At 39.6% G+C, this 19,570-nt stretch overlaps 1 protein-coding gene and 1 pseudogene across 1 annotated transcript in view; both read right to left on the bottom strand.

Moving 5' to 3' along the window:
* LOC140501957 (uncharacterized) overlaps positions 1 to 19,570 on the bottom strand; it is a 102,320-nt gene that overhangs the window by 9,477 nt on the left and 73,273 nt on the right. The gene's annotated exons all lie outside the window — the stretch shown is intronic.
* Positions 445 to 2,138, bottom strand: LOC140502698 (putative monooxygenase p33MONOX pseudogene; annotated as a pseudogene).

Below are 19,570 nucleotides of genomic sequence, written 5' to 3'. Positions count from 1 at the left end.
CTGGAGAAAGTGAGGACAAATTTAAAGTAGCTGCTGTCAAATATTCTGCTCAGGTTCACTTGGTGATATGGTATAACTGCTGTATGAGTCACTATCTTACTTTCATGACATGGTATCTCAGCTTCTGGGTAAATCATACTGACGAGCTGAGTCAAACTTGTTGCTCCTCAGGGAAGGTTCCTCAGCAACCTTGGCTGCCATGGCGATGGGGCAAATTCTGTTACTGGCTCTAGTGCTGGATCTCTGATGGTTCTTCTAGCCTTTCAAAGCTCACAGTCATAACTTCCTGTCTTAGTAACCCAAGATTAAGAAGGAAAAAATACAAAAAGCAAAAGAAACAGAGGTGCCATGCATTCATGGTCACATGGCTGCTGAGTAGGAGAAAGGGCCTGAGGGTCTCAAAGGCCCATAGTTGTTCCCACTAACATCACCCTCAAGGAAGGGGGGGGGGGGGGGCATGTGCTTGAGCCTATATATGCACACATCGTTCTGACTCAATAGCCAATTAAAAAGCTTTCCTTTGCCACACAGTCAGCTTACCAAAAACAACAACAAAAAAAAAAACCCAAACTGTTAGAAACCATTTGTATGCTGTGAAGAGAGGTCCTCCATCACATATTTCCAGAAGCCTAGTCACCACCAACCTTCCCAGAAAAAGAATATAGAGTATACTCTAAGGAAAGGGAACTTGCTGTTTTACTTTTCCAAATTAAATTTCATTTATTTCTTTATTATTTGCAATGCACAAAAAACAATTTTCTCATCAAGTTTGTTTTAATAAATATGCAGAACAAAGTCTAATTAGAGTTAATGAGTATACTTGACCCCTGCAATCTAGTCCCATAGATAAGTAGTTGGCTGTGACTAACTAATAGAGAAGTTATTCAGAGCAAATTTAGGTCATTACAGAATAGGTCTTCCTACATTTGGAAGATTTAAGCTTTGCTACAAATATTTAAAGAGCCTGTCACCACCTCTCTAAGCATATTATCATCAAGAAAATTGTGAACATAAGGTGTTCATTTTGTCACCACAACAGGTGACGTTTCTCCTATGTTGAGATCAAAGTGGAGCGGAAAAAGAAACGCTGTCTACAATACGTTCCCTATACAACAGTAGTTCACCAGGGAGAGCAACTTTGCCCATGTGAAATGGGACCTTTGGAATCTAGTGGCAGTCAACACACTCATATTCCTGGGTTTGAAGTAGTGGGCCTATAGAGGTTGTTTCTTCCTTTCTGTCACTGGAGGGTTCATCTTAGGTGATTTGAAGGCTGCTGGGTCCTCTGCAAGTCTCGTATTCTGGATCTGCATGAGCTCCATTGAAAATGGCTTCTGACTACCTCTCTAGGACTGGACACTGAAACCCAAATCAGATTTCTGAAGGGTTCTTGGTCCCAAAAGACTTCATTTTTCACATGAAGTTCTGTTCCTATCTCCACTTCTAGAATCCATGCTGCTGACATCTGAGCCAGGTAAGGAGGTAGAAGTAAATTAGCCACTGAACTTTTGCTTAGGAGAAGAGTGGGATATGCCGCTTGGAGCAGACTGGACTGAAGGAGTCTGTCTGCCTTCTTTTGTCATCTCTCCATTTTGAACTTTAATTTAAGGACTGCCTTTGCCAGATAGTGGCATTTGGCTTCTTCTGTGATGAGACTGTTATGGATTCTGTATTAGGCATCTTTTAGCCCTCCCTTGCTGCTGCTCAAACTGCTGGATGTTCTCATGTCTGATCTGTAATCAGAAAATTTCTTGTGTAGCCTTGGCTTTCACCACTGGCACCTTGTTTATACAGTCACTGGAAGATTCAGGGGTTTTGGTAGGAGCATACAAACTAGTTTCTCCCTCTTCAGTCTTAGAAAGCTGCTGGTACTTCCAATCTAGGAAAATCAGCCTTTTCCATAGTACCTTACTGCATATCAGTGTAGTATCCTCCAAGGTATCATCAAAACGAAACACCTGATAATGTGTTCCAATTATCAGCCACACCTTACCTAGAAGCCTAACTGCCCTGTGCTCAGCAGCAAGCACATCTGGTTCTCTGGATGCCAGGAAACACCATGATCCAGATGTCTCTCTACACTGAAATGTAGAACTCTGATTTCCACAGTGAAAGTCTATGGAAGTTTTACAGATAAAACAAAGACGTCAAAAGGGAACATTCTACAGATGGTGATGAACTAATAAGAGAGTCCTAAGCAGATCCAATGCAGAGACTCTGCTGGTAGCTGGGGATCCACGGGGAGAAGGTGGAATGGAGATTGTCCACAGCATGGAGAGTAAGCTGAGACAAATAAGACTCCACTCACCAACACTTCAGAGCACCAAAGCCCAGGAGCAGTGGAGACCATGATGCAAAGAGCACCAAGACCCAAGCAGACCTTACTGGGGAAACATAGACTCCAGACTCAAGCGGCTTTCTCTTTTTTTCTTCATGCATTTACTATATTTAATAATAATAACATTTTCTTCTTTAACCTTTTAGAGATATTCAGATTCCCATTCCTTAAAACACTGCCTTAAACTTATTGGCCTAATTTGTGATGTAGTATTGTTTTTTTTAATATATTCATTTTATTTATTTTTAATGCTCTACAATCACTACCATAAAACTTAGATTTTTTTCCGCTTTTCTACCCTCCACTCCCCCCTTCCCTCCCCAAGACAGCATACAATTCTATATAGGATCTATACATACGTTCCTATTGAATACATTTTCATTATAGTCATGCTGTGTACAAGAACTAAAATAAATGGGAGAAATCATATAACAAACCAAAATATAATACACACACACACACATAAACACACAAAATGATCTGCTACATTCTGCGACTGATAGTTCTTTCTCTGAAGGTGAAAGGTATTTTGCCCCAGAAGACCATTGGGAATTTTTTTTTAATGTCCTTGCATTGCTATGAAGATGCAAGTCTACCAGAAAAAACTCTTGCACACTGTGGTTGCTGCAAGCAGTTTTCTTAATACAGGTCACGTTAATTTGCTTTCTTTTGGTTTCTATGTAATGATCAATCTTTCCATCTCACCGTTCTCCCTGGAACAAGGTGGTTTCATCTTCACCATAGTCATTTTCCACCCGGCTCTATATCCTCACCACCCACCTTCCCATCCTACCTCCTATTACTTTAAAAGCTAAGAAGTCTAGTCTTTATCCATTGGAGAATGGATGGATAAATTATAATATATTAATGTAATGAAATAATTTGTTGTTCAGTCATTTTTCAACCATGTCTGACTCTTCCTGAGCCCATTTGGTTTTGGGTTTTGTTTTGGGTTTTGTTTTTTTTTGGCAAAGATACTGGAGTGATTTATCATTTTCTTTTCTAGCTCATTTTACAAATGAGGAAACTGAGGCAAACAGGGTTCAGTGACTTGTCCAAGGTCACACAGCTAATAAGTGTCTGAGGCCAGATTTGAATGCAGAAAGAAGAATACATAATAATAGCTCAATATTATACAAAAGGATTAAAGGGACAGTTTCAGAGGAGACTGCTAGGTGGCACAGTAGAGCAAATGCTGAGCCTGGAGGCAGGAAGACCTGACCCCAGTCTCAAGTCCACTCTCAAACACTTATAAATGTGTGACCCTGGGCAAGTCACTCAACCAGTTTGCCTCCATTTTCTCAACTCTAAAATGGGGATAATAAGAGCACCTACCTTGCAGAACTGTCGTATGAATCAGATGAGACAGCATTTGTAAAGCACTTAGCACAGTGCCTGGCACATATAAGTATTATAGAAATGTTTATTATCATCATCAACGGATGCAAATTGAAGCAAACAGAACCAAGAGAAGCAAGAGAACCACAATGTTGAGAAAAACAAATGACTCTGAGCATAAAGAAACGGAATTGAGACGATGACCAACCAAATCTCCAGAGACCAAAAATGAAGCCTTTCATAGAAAGGCAATGGGCTCACTGTGCAGAATATGAAATACGTTCTTGGGACATGGCCAACGTGAGAATCTGTTTGGCTCGACTATATGTGTTTGTTTGTTTTAGGGCTTTATTTTTTCACAAACACTCCCACAAGACCCTGAAGATGCAAGGAACCCCTTTTAGAGATACTACACCCCAGTTTCCCAACCTTCTACCTGAGCACAGTCATCATGGTGGCATTTATGAAGTCCTGGAACATTTATTTGGCAGTCTGTACGCTGAGGTAAAGTCGAAACAGCCCTCCTTACTTTCACAAATGATATCTCTCCTCTATTAATGAAGGGTGGGCCTATTCACTTCAAAGGGAGATTTGCTGGCAAAGGAGGTGTCAGGAGATGTGAGTCAGGTCTGGAACTGGGCGAATATTCTTGGATCCTCGCTTAAAACAATTGTTAAAATACCAAGAATTCTCAGTCATAACAACTCATACTGAGCTCTTAGGGCAAAAGAATTTGTAAAAATTAACTTTTTTCCCCTTCTCTTCTCATGGAAAGCCAGTGCAAACATTTCAGATTTTTTTGTTAACTCAATTATGTCCAAGGAGTTCTTAATCTTATGATATGCCCTTTAATTTGGAATATAGTTGTTTTAGCATATAAGGAATCGGATGTAAAATTAGGAGGGATCTTAGCAGTCATCAAATCAAACCCCCACATTTCACAGATGAAGAAAGTGAGACACAGAGATATTAAGTGACATGCCCAAAGGCAAACAACTTTTTTTAAAAAGAATTTTACTGATAGCTTTTTGTTTTTTCATCATTTTCATTTCCTAATATATCTTTTTCCCTTCCTAGCAATTTAAGTAATCCCTTGTAAGAAAGAATTTTATTTTAAAAAAGAAAGAAGAAAAATTCATTAAAACCAGGTAATGTATCAGCTGAGTCTGACAGTATATGTAATAGTCCACATTCAAAGTACCCCACCTCTGCACGTAAGGAAAGGTGGCACATGTTCTCAGCCCTTCTCTGGGACTAGGCTTGGTCATTACAATTATATGATATTGAAGGTGTGTGTGTGTGTGTGTGTTTTCCATTTACACGGTTGAAATCATTTATAACTTCTTTCAGTTAGTAAACATTTATTAAGCACCTACTATATACCAGTCACTGTGCTAAGCTAAAGATCACATGAGGTGATATTTGTAAAGCACTTTGCTCAGTGCTTGGTTCCCTTCCCCTTCTGCCCTTCCCCCTAAGTGAAGGGGAGACAAAGAAAGCTAAAAGAGAGTCCCTGTTCTCAAGGGGCTCAGTCTAATGGGGAGAAAATAAACAGACAACAGCACTCTGTGCAAATCTGTTTTTACAAATAGCAGTTAAGGTAAATGGCAGTCTACAGAAGAGTCTGATTTTCTTGTTCATCTCAGAGTCTCAATGTCAATCATCCTAGTCAATGACATTCGTTGTTTCCTCCATGGCTTCCTTTCAGTTTTCAGTGATGACATAAGACTCTTGAGGGGGATGGGCTGGGGGAGGAGCTTTCTTTGACACTAACAATGCATTTTAATGGTTATTTTCAAGTCTGTTATTGTAACTGATACTGGGACTTTGTGAAACTGATTGAGGAGAGCAGGAGTTTATCTCATCTATGTAACTGGACTTGTTAAGTCATTTTTCAGTCATGTCTGACTCTTTGTGACCCCATTTGAGTTTTCTTGGCAGAGATACTACAGTGGTTTGCCATTTCCTTCTTGAGCTCATTTTACAGATGAAGAAACTGAGGCAAACAGGGGTAAGTGGCTTGCCCAGGGTCATACAGCTAGTAAGTGTCTGAGGCTGGATTTGAACTCACAAAGAGGAGTCTTCTTGACTCCAGTTCAGGCACTCTGTCCAGGGTCCCTGATCTAAGGTCCCTTCTAATCCTACGTCCTTTGGTCTTAGAGATTTTCTTTAAAATACCTCAAAAGAATCAAAGGACTGGAAAGATTTCTCTGTATCACTTAGTCCAAGCCCCTATATTTCACACATAAAGCCCAGAGGAGTTGTGAACTTGCCCAAAGACACACAGCTAGGTAGCAGACCCAAGAACTGGGACTAAAACCAAGTTCCCTAGCTCTCACCTAGTCCTGAATAAGCTACAGAACATGATGCATCATCACACGTAAGAGAAGGAAATCAGGCCAGACACCTTTTCCAATGGAATGACGATACTTGGGAACTCAACCACCAAAGCTTCTGTAAAGATAACTTTGGAATATTTGTATTTTGCTAAAATGAGAATGTAAGGATATTCATGATTTCTAACCAACCAATGAACCGTAAGGGCAAAGCATTATTCTGGGTAGTGGGGTTATTCTAGGGGTCAGCGTAGGCAGTGAAATGGCAAAGATAGAAACAACACAAGTTCTCAAGTTGCTTACGTTCTACTGGGGAACAGAACATGTGTATACACAAATAAATATGTGTGTCCTGAGCCCCGGAGGGCTCCAACAAAGAGGGTCTAAGATCCCATGGACTAGATCCATTATAGGGGTGTCTTCTTCTCTCTGTCTCTGCCCTCACCCTGAAGTGACTCCAGTGACATCTCTACCACCATGCCTCTCTACCACAGATACTGCGCAAGATCCAAAGGTCTCACAGGCCTGTGCAATCAAAAATACAGAAAACTCAAAGCATCTCTCCCATAAAAGCCAATTCAGTTCTCCCCTTGAACTTCTAGTAAAGAACTTCTCTCCCTTACCTCTCACAAGCAATGATAGTGCACAAGCATATGGCCGTAGGAGACTTGCTTAATTAGACTGGGATGGACCTCAAGTCCCTGGCTGCCTTTTTTTCCGCTTCCAGTTATATTTTGTGATACTCCTTGGACAGATATTTCATATGCACCTTAGATCCACACTGTCCGAACAACTCACAAGGTTTAAATTATAACTGGCTAGCCAGTATGACTTTCTTTATTCCCTGTTACAGTCATCTTTTCCTCTGAGAATCATACTGTTAAGGAAATACTGCTTCCTTTACTTAGCTGATGCTCCAGTCCCAAACCTGGGCACTCTCAACCTATGAGGCAACTTAGTATTTATTTCTCAGGATCCTCAGTAGCTGATTTGCAAGTATAAGAATGGAGCTCTACTGGTTATCCTACCCCACTTAAAAAGTAATTGTCTTAGGTAAGAACACTTTTTGATTGAATCAATCAGAACTGAGTGTGAATAGGGTCTAAAATCTCAGTGAATTCTCCTCTTAATGAAATTGTGTATGACAATTTGGTCATGTCCATATCTCAGAACCCAATATAGGTTTCAAGGACCTAGAAGCAGAGGGAAAGGAGTAGTCAGTCAGAGTTTCAGCCAGAAAGAACCAACAGCCTAGGGACAACCAGGGAAATGGCAAAAAAGAAGAAGGTAGGCCTGAGCCGTCACAGAGCAGGGGAGGGTCCATGGCTCCAGAGACACTGAGGAGCAGAAGTCTCCTGTTGATGCCATAAATTACAACCCAACTCCTTAAGGAATGAAGCCCCCAAAGGTGTGTTCTTTCTCTAACTTTACCTCCTAGTTCCCGTCTAACAACAGATACTATAATATAACTTGATGTTTCTTGGTAACCCAAACCTGGTAACCTGGATATTACCTCAACCACAAAGAGTCCAGGGGTTAACCAGAGGTGGATATAAATGTAAGCTGAAGCAGAAAACCCAAATTTCCACCCCAAAATGTTGGGAATTTTCCCAGGGGGGGGCTCAGAGCCATTGAGACTGTATTCCAAATTTTTTATTTAAACTCCCTAAAACAGAAAAGGACACCATTGCCCCGATAACTTAAAATGAACTCATTAGTATAGTAGTGTTAGAGCAGGGAACCAAAAGGGGAAAAAAAGGCAGCCAGGGACTTGGCATCCACCTCGATTCAATGAAGCAAGTCTCCTGCAGTCATATGCTTATGCTTTACACTGTTATTGCTTGTGACAGGTAAGGGAGAGAAACCTCCTCTTTCTTTACTAGAAGTTCAAGGGGAGAAAATACTAGAAAAGAATCACAAGAAAAGGAACCCTCCCCCCAAAAATGGGAAAGAAAGGAACCATTTCTAAAGCTCTAATAGACCACAGAGAAGGCAGCCCCCTGAAAGGAGCAGATTCCCAGTCATTTGGTCACCCATCAGCTTTGGAACAACCCTTGTCATCAGGAACCAACCAGGAGCTCCCTGGGTCATTGCAGCACAAGAAGAGAATGGTTCCCCTCACCAGACACAGATACGGTGACTATGGTGGAAAGAACCCGAGCAAAGTGGTCAGCTTACGCATTTCACACATGGAACTTGGAGCATATGTTTATTCATACTATTAATCACTTAGTGTTTACGAACTTCTTTGGTTGGCTACGTAGCCAGTAATGGCTGGGAAGCATCCAAAAGACATTAGTGATTCAGAGTTTATATTTCTCTTTTTTTTTTTGTTTGGCGTTTTTGGACACTGAGTTTCCCTACCTTGCTCAGGCTGGGATTTGTGGGTCCTATCCCATTACTGATTGCATGAAAGACTGGATCTGCTCCAACTGAAGTGGACCAGTTCTCGCACCTTTAGTACCCTAGAGGCTCTCCATTCTAAGGGGCTCACCATATTGGTGCCAGACTCCATGTAGATATCTGATTACCTTCAGCCAGACTGTAACTCGATACTCTCAAACTCAATTGATTTCCGAATCTCAGCCTCCCCAGCAACAGAAACATCTGTAATGTGCCTGGCTGGGCTTCTTCTTTGGATGATGGCTTCCTACTTTATAGTAAAAGGAGGGTAACAATACTGAAAGGGAAGACAACATAGGGCAACATGTGGGGTGTCAATGTAGCTCTCCGTACTGTGTCTCAGCATCTGTACTTTCATTTTAGGTGAAGGATACTGGCAGTTACAACCTTAAGATGTTGCTGCTGCTGCTGTCTGTCCTAGTACTGGTCCTTCCTGAATAGTTTCTAGGCTGGTTGAACGTTCCAGAGTTGTGTTCGATGGATGCAGCCTTTGAGAAGCCAAAATGACTTCCACCTAATTCTGAGATATCAAAGTAAGACTTAAATTATATAGAAGTAGAGCTGTACAACTAGAATACAGTGCTTGTGATTCTGTTCTGAAGACTGGACAACAAAGTGACTGCTAAAACTCCCCTCCTTCTTCTCCATTGCTTGTCACTACAAACTCAATGTTAGGTAGTGGAGAGGACACCCTCGACTTTCTCCAGGAGGGGGAGAAGGAGAACCGAAGGAAGGGAAGAGAAATCTTGTCTCCTCTCCTGGCAGAGTCTTGCAGGCTCTCTATCCCTCTCTGGACATGCTTGGAGACTGTGTTTAATTGGCTCTGCTGGTGGCCCCACTTCCTATATGGCCTGTGGGCTACTGGCTAACTTTTTTGCAACTCTGAAATGGAAGAAGTTATTCAAAATAGTTCCTCATTTTATTTCTCAATCATTATTTGGTCTGGAACAAAATTTAGAGTTTCACTGTAATAAGTATGGAGAAACAGAGAGATTGCATTCAGGAAAATATCTTGGCTGGAAATTCCGTCCTTTATATGTCACTCCAAACATGTGAGCAAGCCATATTGGTTTTGGCGCATATATTTATTGGACGACATTATGATAATTCTTTGCAGTTTCATCCTGCTCATCCCCATCACATGTCTCTCCCCTAAGGAGATTAAGGATGAAATTGCAAGAACAGTAGATAAATGAAAGAAAAAATTACAAAAGGTTTTTTAAGAGCAAACTCCTCACCATCAGGGACACCAAATTTTCTCTCCATTATATACCCCTCCTTTGGATGATCTTAACTTTTAATTCTTGGAAGACTATAGTGTTCTATGACTTTCAGCCACACAGCAACTCCAGAAAAGATGATCCTTTCCCTTAGGGAGAAGTTTCAAGTGATCAAAATAATTTTGGAAATTCCCAAAGGCTATTCAGCTCACTCTCCTACGCCTGTTTAGTTCTGAGCCCAAATCATTGTCTGTTTGTGGGGTCTGTCCAAGATACATATGCAAATGAATGAGCTCAGATTTTCCATTTCAATTATATATCATAGTCTGGAAAATAGGAATTCTTTATCCTCTTTGTTGTTTCTGTGTGGAGGGTTAGGCCTAACTCTTCAGAACCATTATGGATATCATTGAGAAGGCTCTATAGCATTCTAGGGCTTGATGCAATCAGTATAATGAAGGGTCATCCAGAAACAGGAACATGTGGATGACATCACTGATCAAACTGTATTCTGTTCTAGATCTCCTTTGTGACAATGATGAATATCTCTAAGAGGATATTCCTCCATCCTATCTCATTGATTACATTTTTAAAAAAATCTTGTATTTGGACATATGCATGGAAGATTCTTCATTGGAGGGCAGCCTTTAAGATGGAATTTAAAGCTGCCAAATCAAATGCTTTAGAAGGGTACCCTGTATTGGGATCAATTCTTAAATCTGAGAGAGAGGTTTCAGAATACAGCGTTGCGTTGTAAATGGTGATAAAGACAGTTTACTTTGCTCTAACACAGCAAAAACTTGCAACAAAGATTCCGTGACAGTTTCTCTAGATGTGATCTCCTTGTCTCCATTTGGAAATACATCAGGTCAGTAAGTCATCAGGGTATGGTGACTCTCATGCTTTTAGGAAATCAACAAATGTAAGATGGCCAGACTCCACATGGCTGGGACTTGTTATGGTCAGAGACAACGAAGAAATGTAGTCAAGAAGCTGGGGTCAAGTAGATCCCAAGGGCAGCTTTCCCCTAAGCCTACCTACCACATGTAGCTACATTTATAATAAGTAAACGCAAAAATTAATAAACACAATGGGATTTTGTATTCTATAGCTTTTCAGTTAGTTGCATGATGATAAAGATGTTATCTGCTATGGAATATTACTTGCAAAAGCCTGCATGTCCTCTTCCAATACTTTCATCAAGGATACCCACAGTGCATGTATACATTATTCTCATAAAATTTTGTAGAGAAGAGAAAGATAAATTGATGTTCTCTTATTCACCTTGTTTTGAGCAACAGTAAATTCAAGATTTTCCTCACAAAGGTGATATCCTCTCCTCCTTCAGATACCATGAAAATTGATCCTTTAGTGCCCTCAAAATTGTGTCATCATAGCCTGTTGTAAACTTGGTTCGATCTATCAGCTTTTTCATGCTTTGTTCTCTGGAACATCATTTTCACTTCCTCTGTAAGCCAACCTGGGACTATGACATTAGTTAAAAATGTCGTTGATTGTGAGGAATTTGCTATGCACAATTATTTTTTTGCACTTTTTCTTTTATCTTTCATCTACTAGTTGTCCTTGAAATTTCATTCTTAAGTAATCTCAGGATGTCTTTGCTTAGTTGTGTCTCTCCTTTAATCTTGTTTTTCCTCCATTCTTGTTTTGTTTGTTTGTTGCTTCAAGATAAGATAATACACAAGGCTGCTTCTGACCTTCCACTCACCTCCATCTTACAAATGAGTTTATATTCTTAACTGGCGTTGCCCTTGGCTCTATTTTCTTTCCATGTGGCAAGTAAATAAAGTATTTATTGCCTAAGACAGTTTTTAGGCTCTTTGTTCTCCTTGTTCTGGTAATTGATTTGCATCCACTAAACTTCTGCATGAAAGTGCTGCAATTGTTCCACTAGACTTTCTTTCATCTATTTCCCATTTTTCAGCATTAGTAACTTTTTAAATAGGCCAGGTTAGAGCTATTTTCATTGCACACCATATTTTCCTCATTTCTGTTCTTTTTTCAAGCTTCATATGAATTTAATCTTTGCTCTAACATGTCAGTTACTTGACTGTACGCAGAGAGCTAAATCAGGAATGCCTCTTACGTCAGGAATAAATTGTTTTCTGAAAAGAGCACGCTCTTTCATTTTTTGGTGATATTATTTAGTGCTTGCCATGTCTATCACTTCACTCTTTTCTTGAAGAAGAGGTATTCATCATGCATTATTATAATGTTTTTGTGCGATCCACAAGATTTTGACCTTTCTCATTCCCCAGTACTGTACCATATTTTTCCATCCTAATTTTTGTACATCTCATCTATCTCCATCTTTACACTGAAGTAGCAAATATCAATGTCTATTTTTAATTTAGAGGTTTTCATATCAATCAAGGTTTTCATAGGCTTTCTCTCTCACTTTATCCTCTGCAGCAGATATTGGCACACAAATTGCAATTTTCATAGGCAGGAGGACTTTGGCAAATACTTAATGTTGTTGTTGTTCTGTAATTTCGGTCATGTCCAACTCTTTGGGATCCCATTTGGGGTTTTCTTGGCAAAGATACTGGAATGGTTTCCCATTTTCCTCTCTAGCTCATCCAACAGATGAGGAAACTGAGGCAAACAGGGTTAAGTGACTTACCCAGGGTTACACAGTAAGTGTGTAAGGTCAGATCTGAACCCAGGTTTTCCTGATTCCAGGGCCAGTATTCTATCCACTGCACTACCCAGCTGCCCCTAAAATAGTTATTATGAGCATTATAATATGAGATGACCAATTCAGTAGATGCTCTCCTTCTCTCTCTCTGTATATATGTATGTATTCTGCATGTATGAGTGTATACATATATGTATATATACATATTAATATTTTATTAATTAATTATATTTTTAATAATTAATTAATATATATTAATGCATATATATGTGTACATATATATACATACACACATATTTACATACATATATTTTTTAGAGGAAGGAGATACACCCCCACATATGTGTGTGTATATACATACATACATACATATATTTAATTGCATTTAATCTAATTCATATCTGGAGAATTATGTTCAACTCTAGTCTGAAGGACACCCCAATGGTCACACCATCCATTTAAAGAACTTGACCTGTTTAGCCTGGAGAAGAAAAGACTCCAAGAAGAACCTGATAACTATCAGGTAGAAGAAAGATTAGGCTTGTTTTCTTTAGCCCCAGAGGGCAGAACCAGGTAGAAGTTTCAGAAAGGAAAATTTAGGTCTAATGTAAGAAAAAGCTCCCTCGCTATTAAAGCTGTTCAGAAATGGACTGTTCCCTCGGAAGGTGGTGGAGGTTTCCAAGCAAAGGCTGGATAATCATTTGTGAGGAATGTTGTAGAAGGGACTCAGGCCAAACTTGATGACCACAGATGTCCATTCCAACTCTGAAATGCTAAAACCCTGCTGCTATAATGACCCTTTGTAATGACTCACATTGTCGTTCACCATCTTTCTCACTTGTTATCGTTCTTGCTTGTCCTTTATTTTTGAAAAGGACCAAAGTCCAGCGATGTCCTGATTTGCGTGTGAATTGTATTTAAGTGAGGCAGAGTCACATAAAGTCATTAACCTCTCTCTCTCTTTTGAGTCATCAAAGTCCAATGGCAGGACAAAAGTCAAGAAGACTGTCAATAGCCTGGGCTGCAGGGGATGACCAAACTCTAAGCACTCCACAGTGCCAGCTTCAGCCCCCTTCATGGCCATGTCTGGGGGAAGTCTTCCCGTGCTTGGGGTAAACATCCTTCTAATTTATTGAAGGGTCTGAGGCCTGTGGGTTGCCCTCAACCTGGTTTAGCCTATCTGTTGAGATGGTCTACTGGGGTGTGTCTACCGCACATGCTACTATTTTGTGGCACCATAGGTGAGAGTTGGGTGCCAGGTGGATACCACAGGTGGGTGAGCAACCCTGAAAAGGGTTTGGCTAGCCCTCATAGCAGAGGTGCTAGTCCTCCTGAACACCCCAAACTCCCTCTTTCCTACTGCATCTTCCCATATTCATAGTGATAACTCTATCTTATTCCTTCCTGATGATGTCTTCATATACTTGATGTCCCCTACTCACCCCCTAGATCTTGTGATTACAGTCCAGGTCTGCCCTGTGAACCTTAACAACATTAAACACTGATGTCAAATATGTCTCGTGTATTCTTATTCTTTTCCCACAACTGAACCCTCTTCCCAGCTGTTGTTTTAGGGCATAATAATGATCATAATAATATTTCATGATAACAACAATAGATACATTTATAATTATAAAACATGTAATATACCTCACTTCATTTGCTCCTCCTCCCAATGTGAGATAGGTAATATAAAATTATCCCCATTTTATAGGTTAGTAACCTAAGGCTCAGAGATGGGTTTACCCAAACCCACAAACCTAATAATGGAAGTGAACCCACACCTTCTGATCTCAAGACCAGTGTTTCATCCATCATAGCATGCTGGCACTGGGCAAACCTCCTTTCCATGCTTTCTGCCTACCCAACTCTCCACTTAACACATTCAATTACACTCTCATCAATATTTTGGATCCTCTTGTCTTCCTTTCTGTCCTTTGACTATATTTGAGCTTTTCCAACTTTTTGCTTCACTTCTACAACATACTTATTTACTAACTTGTCTCTGCAGCAAGTTATTAATGGAGAGAATCTTTCCACTTCACCAACTTCATATACTGATTCTGTCCTCACTCATGCTGGTGTTCACCTCTCATAGACTTCTTTTTGATATTACACACAGACTGTGCAAAGTACTCCTCACATGACATTTTGAGAATCATTTCACTGTAGTGAAAGGAGCATCTGACTTGGAATCAGAAGACCTGTGGGCAGATATAGAGTGTTGGGCCTGGAGTCAGGAAAACCTGAGTTCAAATCCAGGTTCAGATATTGGCTAGCTGTGTGATCCTGGTCAAGTCACCTAATGCCTCCTCTGTAAAATGAACTGGAGAAAGAAATGACAAGCCACTCTAATATCTCTGCCAAGAAAACCTCAAATGGAGGCACTACCGAAATGACTGACCAATAACAACAGAAGACATAGGTTCAAATGCTGCAGGGAAGATTCATCATGGTGATACAATTGTTTAGGAGTCAGTATTACATACATACATGTACATACACCTATATCTGATGTAATTATATACATGCATATAGGTAAACACACATAAATAATATTTACATACATACTATATTGGAGACAGGAATCCTGGATTTAAAAAATCCTGGCTCTTCCTACTCTCAAGATGATCTTAGACAAGTCAATTTACCATTTGAAACTTCAAGTTCTTCATCTGTATAATGGGGAGAAAATAATATTTGAATTTTCTATGTCATTCTGGGACAGGCACTGAAGATGGACAATGAGTTCATCCCAGAATTGATTAGAAGTCAGAAAATGAATAGACTGAATCTTTTTAGGAAGTCATGTAGTGCTTAAAAAAAAAAATGTCAAGTTGTTCTCCAGGGCATATTTTTAACATAAATGTTCTCCCAGCGATGTTTTAGAACTGACAATCTTAGGACACCCTTTTTTTTTTTTTTTTTTGGTAACTTGTCTAGTGATCTTGTCTGAAGGCGGATTTGAACTTAGGTCCTCCTGACTTCAGGGTCAGGGCTGTATTCACTGTACTACCCCACTGCCCCAACATCATAATTTCTAGAGAATGCAAGTTATAGTTGACTCAGGGGGCAATGGAGAGACCAGGTGAGAGCAAGCATGTTGTAACCTATTTTCAATGACCTTTACTCAAGAAGTTGCATAAAGGATGTCAGTGAAGAAATGTCTATTCAAAAAAGGAAGTGGGTTGATCAGGTGGTATAAGTGAGTGATAAACATTCCATTGGTACTCATGAAATATAACATGAACAAGAAGGCCTCTATAGAACACCGCGTGTCTCTTCTGTGGAGGAGCTATTGGAAAACATGGAACTTTCAGCTCTAAATATATGATTCTATAAATCTATGGATAAACATTATTTTGACTGAGAAGGCATGGATGGGTTGCAATTTGCATCAAAGGAGGGAATGGACATATTGTTGAGAATGTCAGTCTGTTGAAGTAGTAAGGTACACGGACCAAACAGGAAGATAATGAGAACCTCAAGAGCTACTTAATAAATGCTTATTAATCGAATTGATTAGAAGTCAGTTAATAAGTTTAAGTCAGTCAATAAGTTTGTGCCAGTCACTGTGTTAAGCACTTGGGATACAAAGAGAGGCAAAAGACAGTCCCGGCTCTAAAGGAGTTCACAATCTATAATGGAAGAAACAATGCAGAAACAACTATGTTCAAAGAAGATATAAAGGATAAATTTGAGATAATCGACAGAAGGAAGGCATTAAGGGGGAATAAGGAAAGGGTTTTCTTAGAAGATGGGATTTTAGCTAGGACTTGTAGAAAGACAAAGGAAAGTGAAGGTGAGGGAGGAGGTTATTCTAGTCATGGGAAACAGCTACTGAAAATGTCCAGAGTCAGGAGATGGAGTGTCTTGTGCAAGGAACATCAAGGAGGTAGTGTCAATACATTGTTAGTGGAGCTGGGAACTGATCCAGTCATTCTGGAGAGCAATTTGGAACTATACCCAAAGGGCATCAAATTATGCATACCCTTTGACACAGCAATACCACTAGTAGGTCTATATCCCAAAGAGATTATAAACATGAGAAAAGGATCTATTTATACAAAAATATTTATAGCAGCTCTTTATGTGGTGGCAAAAGTTGGAAATTGAGAGGATGCCCATCAATTGAGAAATGGGTGAACAAGTTGTGATACATGAATGTGATACAAGAATATATTGTGCTATAAGAAATGATGAGCAGGCAGATTTCAAAAAAACCTGGAAAGACTTACATGAACTGATGCTGAGTGGAGTGAGAAGAACCAGGAGAACATTGTACACAGTTACAGCAACATTGTGTGATGATCAACTATGAATGACTTAACTATTCTCAGCAATGCAATGATCCAAGATAATTCCAAAGAACTCATGATGGAAAATACTATCCACATCTAGACAAAGAACTGAAAGAGTCTGAATGCAGATTAAAACATACTATTTTCACTTTCTTTATTGTTTTTTCATGGTTTTTCCCTTTTGGTCTGTTTCTTTTTTCACAACATGACTAATATGGAAATACATTTTACATGATCACACATATGTAACCTATATCAAATTGCTTACTATCTTATGGAGGAAGAAGGAAGAAGAGGAGAAGAGAGGGAGGAAGGAAAAAAAATTGGAACTCAAAAAAATTTTTTTTAAAGAATGTTAAAATTTTCCTTTACATGTAATTGGAAAAAAATAAAATACTATTTTTTTAAAAAGAGGCCAGCATCACTGAAATGCAGAGTAGAGGGTTGGGTTGGGAAGGGGAGGCCAGGGGAGAGTAAGGTGTAAATAAAAGCAGGAAGGGACAGGTTGTAAATAATAGAATATTTTATATTTGATCCTAGAGATGAGAGGGAGCCACTGGAATTTATTGAATGGGAGTCAGGAGGAGGAGAGGTTGGGCGAAATGGTAAGATCTGCACTGACCCTAGTTCATTGTCCATCTACCTCATCTGTCCAAAACACATGTTACGATGAACCAAGCAGAAGCCCCTCCACCACCTCCCCTAACCTTCCAGTTTTCTTGTACTTTGCACTTAAACCCACCATTACTTATTCTTTGATTCAGTGACACCAGCCTCTGTGCTTAAGAAACTCACTATCCAGACTCCAGGCATTTCCAATGGCTGTGCCCCATGCCTGGAATACTCTCTCTACTCATCTTCATCCACTGCTTTGTGGATGAATTCCAAATATCTTTCAAACCTATGCCACAAAATTCCAGAATTTTAGAGAGGGAAGAGACCTCAAACTCTTTGTAATAATCTAAACTGTATTTTGTGGAACTATATTAAAAACTTTTTTTATTTCAACTGAAAATATTAAGAAATATATTTCTCAGGTCTGAGACCTTTTCAAGATGGAAATTTTGTCAGTACTTAATCAAACTGAGGAAACAAAACCTTTGGTTAAATCCCTTCCGACTTTCTTTTAGGACTAAATCCTTTCTTTGAGGAAAATGTGGAAAAGATTAAGGAGGAAAGTTTAGGTTCAGGAAAACAGATAAAGGGTGATAAGGCCTAAAACAGGGGTGGGGAAGATGTAGCCTAGACACCACATGTGACCCTCTAGGTCCTCAAGTGCTGCCAAAGTCACATATTTCCTACCCCTGACCTAGAGAGAGAAATAACTCTAGATTAGTGAAGGTCATTGCTTTTTCCTCACCTCCAGAAGTGGTTAAAAACCTATCTAAAAACAGAGTCTTCAATCCCCAGTTCCTAAAAGGATTAGGGGTTGGATGGGGAAGAAGATCTCTTTGTTTACTTCTTTCTGGTCATCAATGACCAACAGGTAGGAGGGTTCTCCTCTCCACCCACAGTCCTTCAAGGGAGGGGTCAGAAGGGTGTGTCTGAAAGATTAAGTAACTATTATTCTATTTGGTGAAGCAAAATGTTTACCTTTAGCTGTGTAACTAGGTTTTATCATGGTGAAATTTTGCTAGATTTTTAAGTCACTCACCAATTGGAAGTAATTCTTTTCCTTAAGGAAATTTCCAATCTGTTAGCAAGTTTTCCCTTAGGTCAGCCAAAATTCAACTCTGCAATTTCTACTCAAAGCACCTCTCTCCGTTCTCTGTGGCCTAATAAAACAAATCCAGTCCCTTTTCCAAGAGACAGTCCTTTAACGTAGCTAGATACTAGAATATAACACCCTGAACTCTTCTGTTCTCTAAGCAAAATAACCCCTATTCCTCAAAGTAACCCAACCCCCAAATAGCAAGGACTCCAGATCTTCACCAGTTGTCTTCCTCTGGACACTCATATGTCTTACTGTCATTTCTAAAACATGGTGTTCAGAAATTAGAAGACAGTGGGACCATCACATCTCTAATGCAGATACACACCCTGCCCTTCTCACAAAGCCTAAGATTACAATCACTTTCTAAATGAATTTTGTTATTATTTTGTCAAGCTCTACAAACTGTCCCCTTGGAAATTTGATCGGTATAGCATTAAAGGTGTAAATTAACTTTGGCAGTGTTGTCATTTTTATTATTTTGGTACAGCCAATCTGAGCACCGAATACTTTTCCAGCTAATTAAGCTGTTCATTATTTCATTAGGAGCACTTTGTAACTGCATCTATTACAAGCCTTTTGCGTATTTTGGTAGGTGAAACCCCAGACACTTTATGCGTTTTGTAGCTATTTGAAATGTGATTTCCATTTCTATTATTGCTTCCTGGGAGCTGATATTCACATAGAAATGCTGTATTGCATAATAGCTTTCAATCACACCTTTTAAGGAGATTAAGCTTTAAGTCCACTAAAACCCCCAGATCTTTTTCAAATGCAATGCTCACTCATCCAACCCCTACAAGATAAGGAAACTGGTGAAGCTGATTTTTAAAAAAAATCAAGTGTAAGGCTTCATCTGTATTTATACCCTGTTTCATTTTATTAGAACTGGCCCAGTAATTGACCCCAAGGGTCAGAAAAGCAATGACCCAAGAGCCCCAACAGACTGTTTTTTTTTTTTAATGGACCTTTAGCCAGTGGGCTGAGAATGGCTTTTACTTTTTTAAATAGCATTTTATTGTATTTAAAAATAAATAACCATCCCTAGCTCATAGGAACCTGTCCAACTGGGTCCTCCTGTGTACTTTTGCTGGTTCCTGATGTAGCCTATCACATGTAATAACTATTCCTATCTGGAGGGTACAGAACCAGGCAGTGGGCAGTATTTGGCCTGCAGGCTGCAGTTGGCTGATCTATTGTCTAGTTTGTCAAGATCTTTTTGCATTCTCTCTCTTGTTATCCAGTGTGTTAGCTATTCCACCCA

The sequence above is a fragment of the Notamacropus eugenii genome, chromosome 4, assembly GCF_028372415.1.
Source record: "Notamacropus eugenii isolate mMacEug1 chromosome 4, mMacEug1.pri_v2, whole genome shotgun sequence".
In the NCBI taxonomy this organism is placed as follows: Eukaryota; Metazoa; Chordata; class Mammalia; order Diprotodontia; family Macropodidae; genus Notamacropus; species Notamacropus eugenii.
The sequence above is the reverse complement of the archived record's forward strand: the minus strand, read 5'-3'. Positions and strand labels throughout refer to the sequence as shown.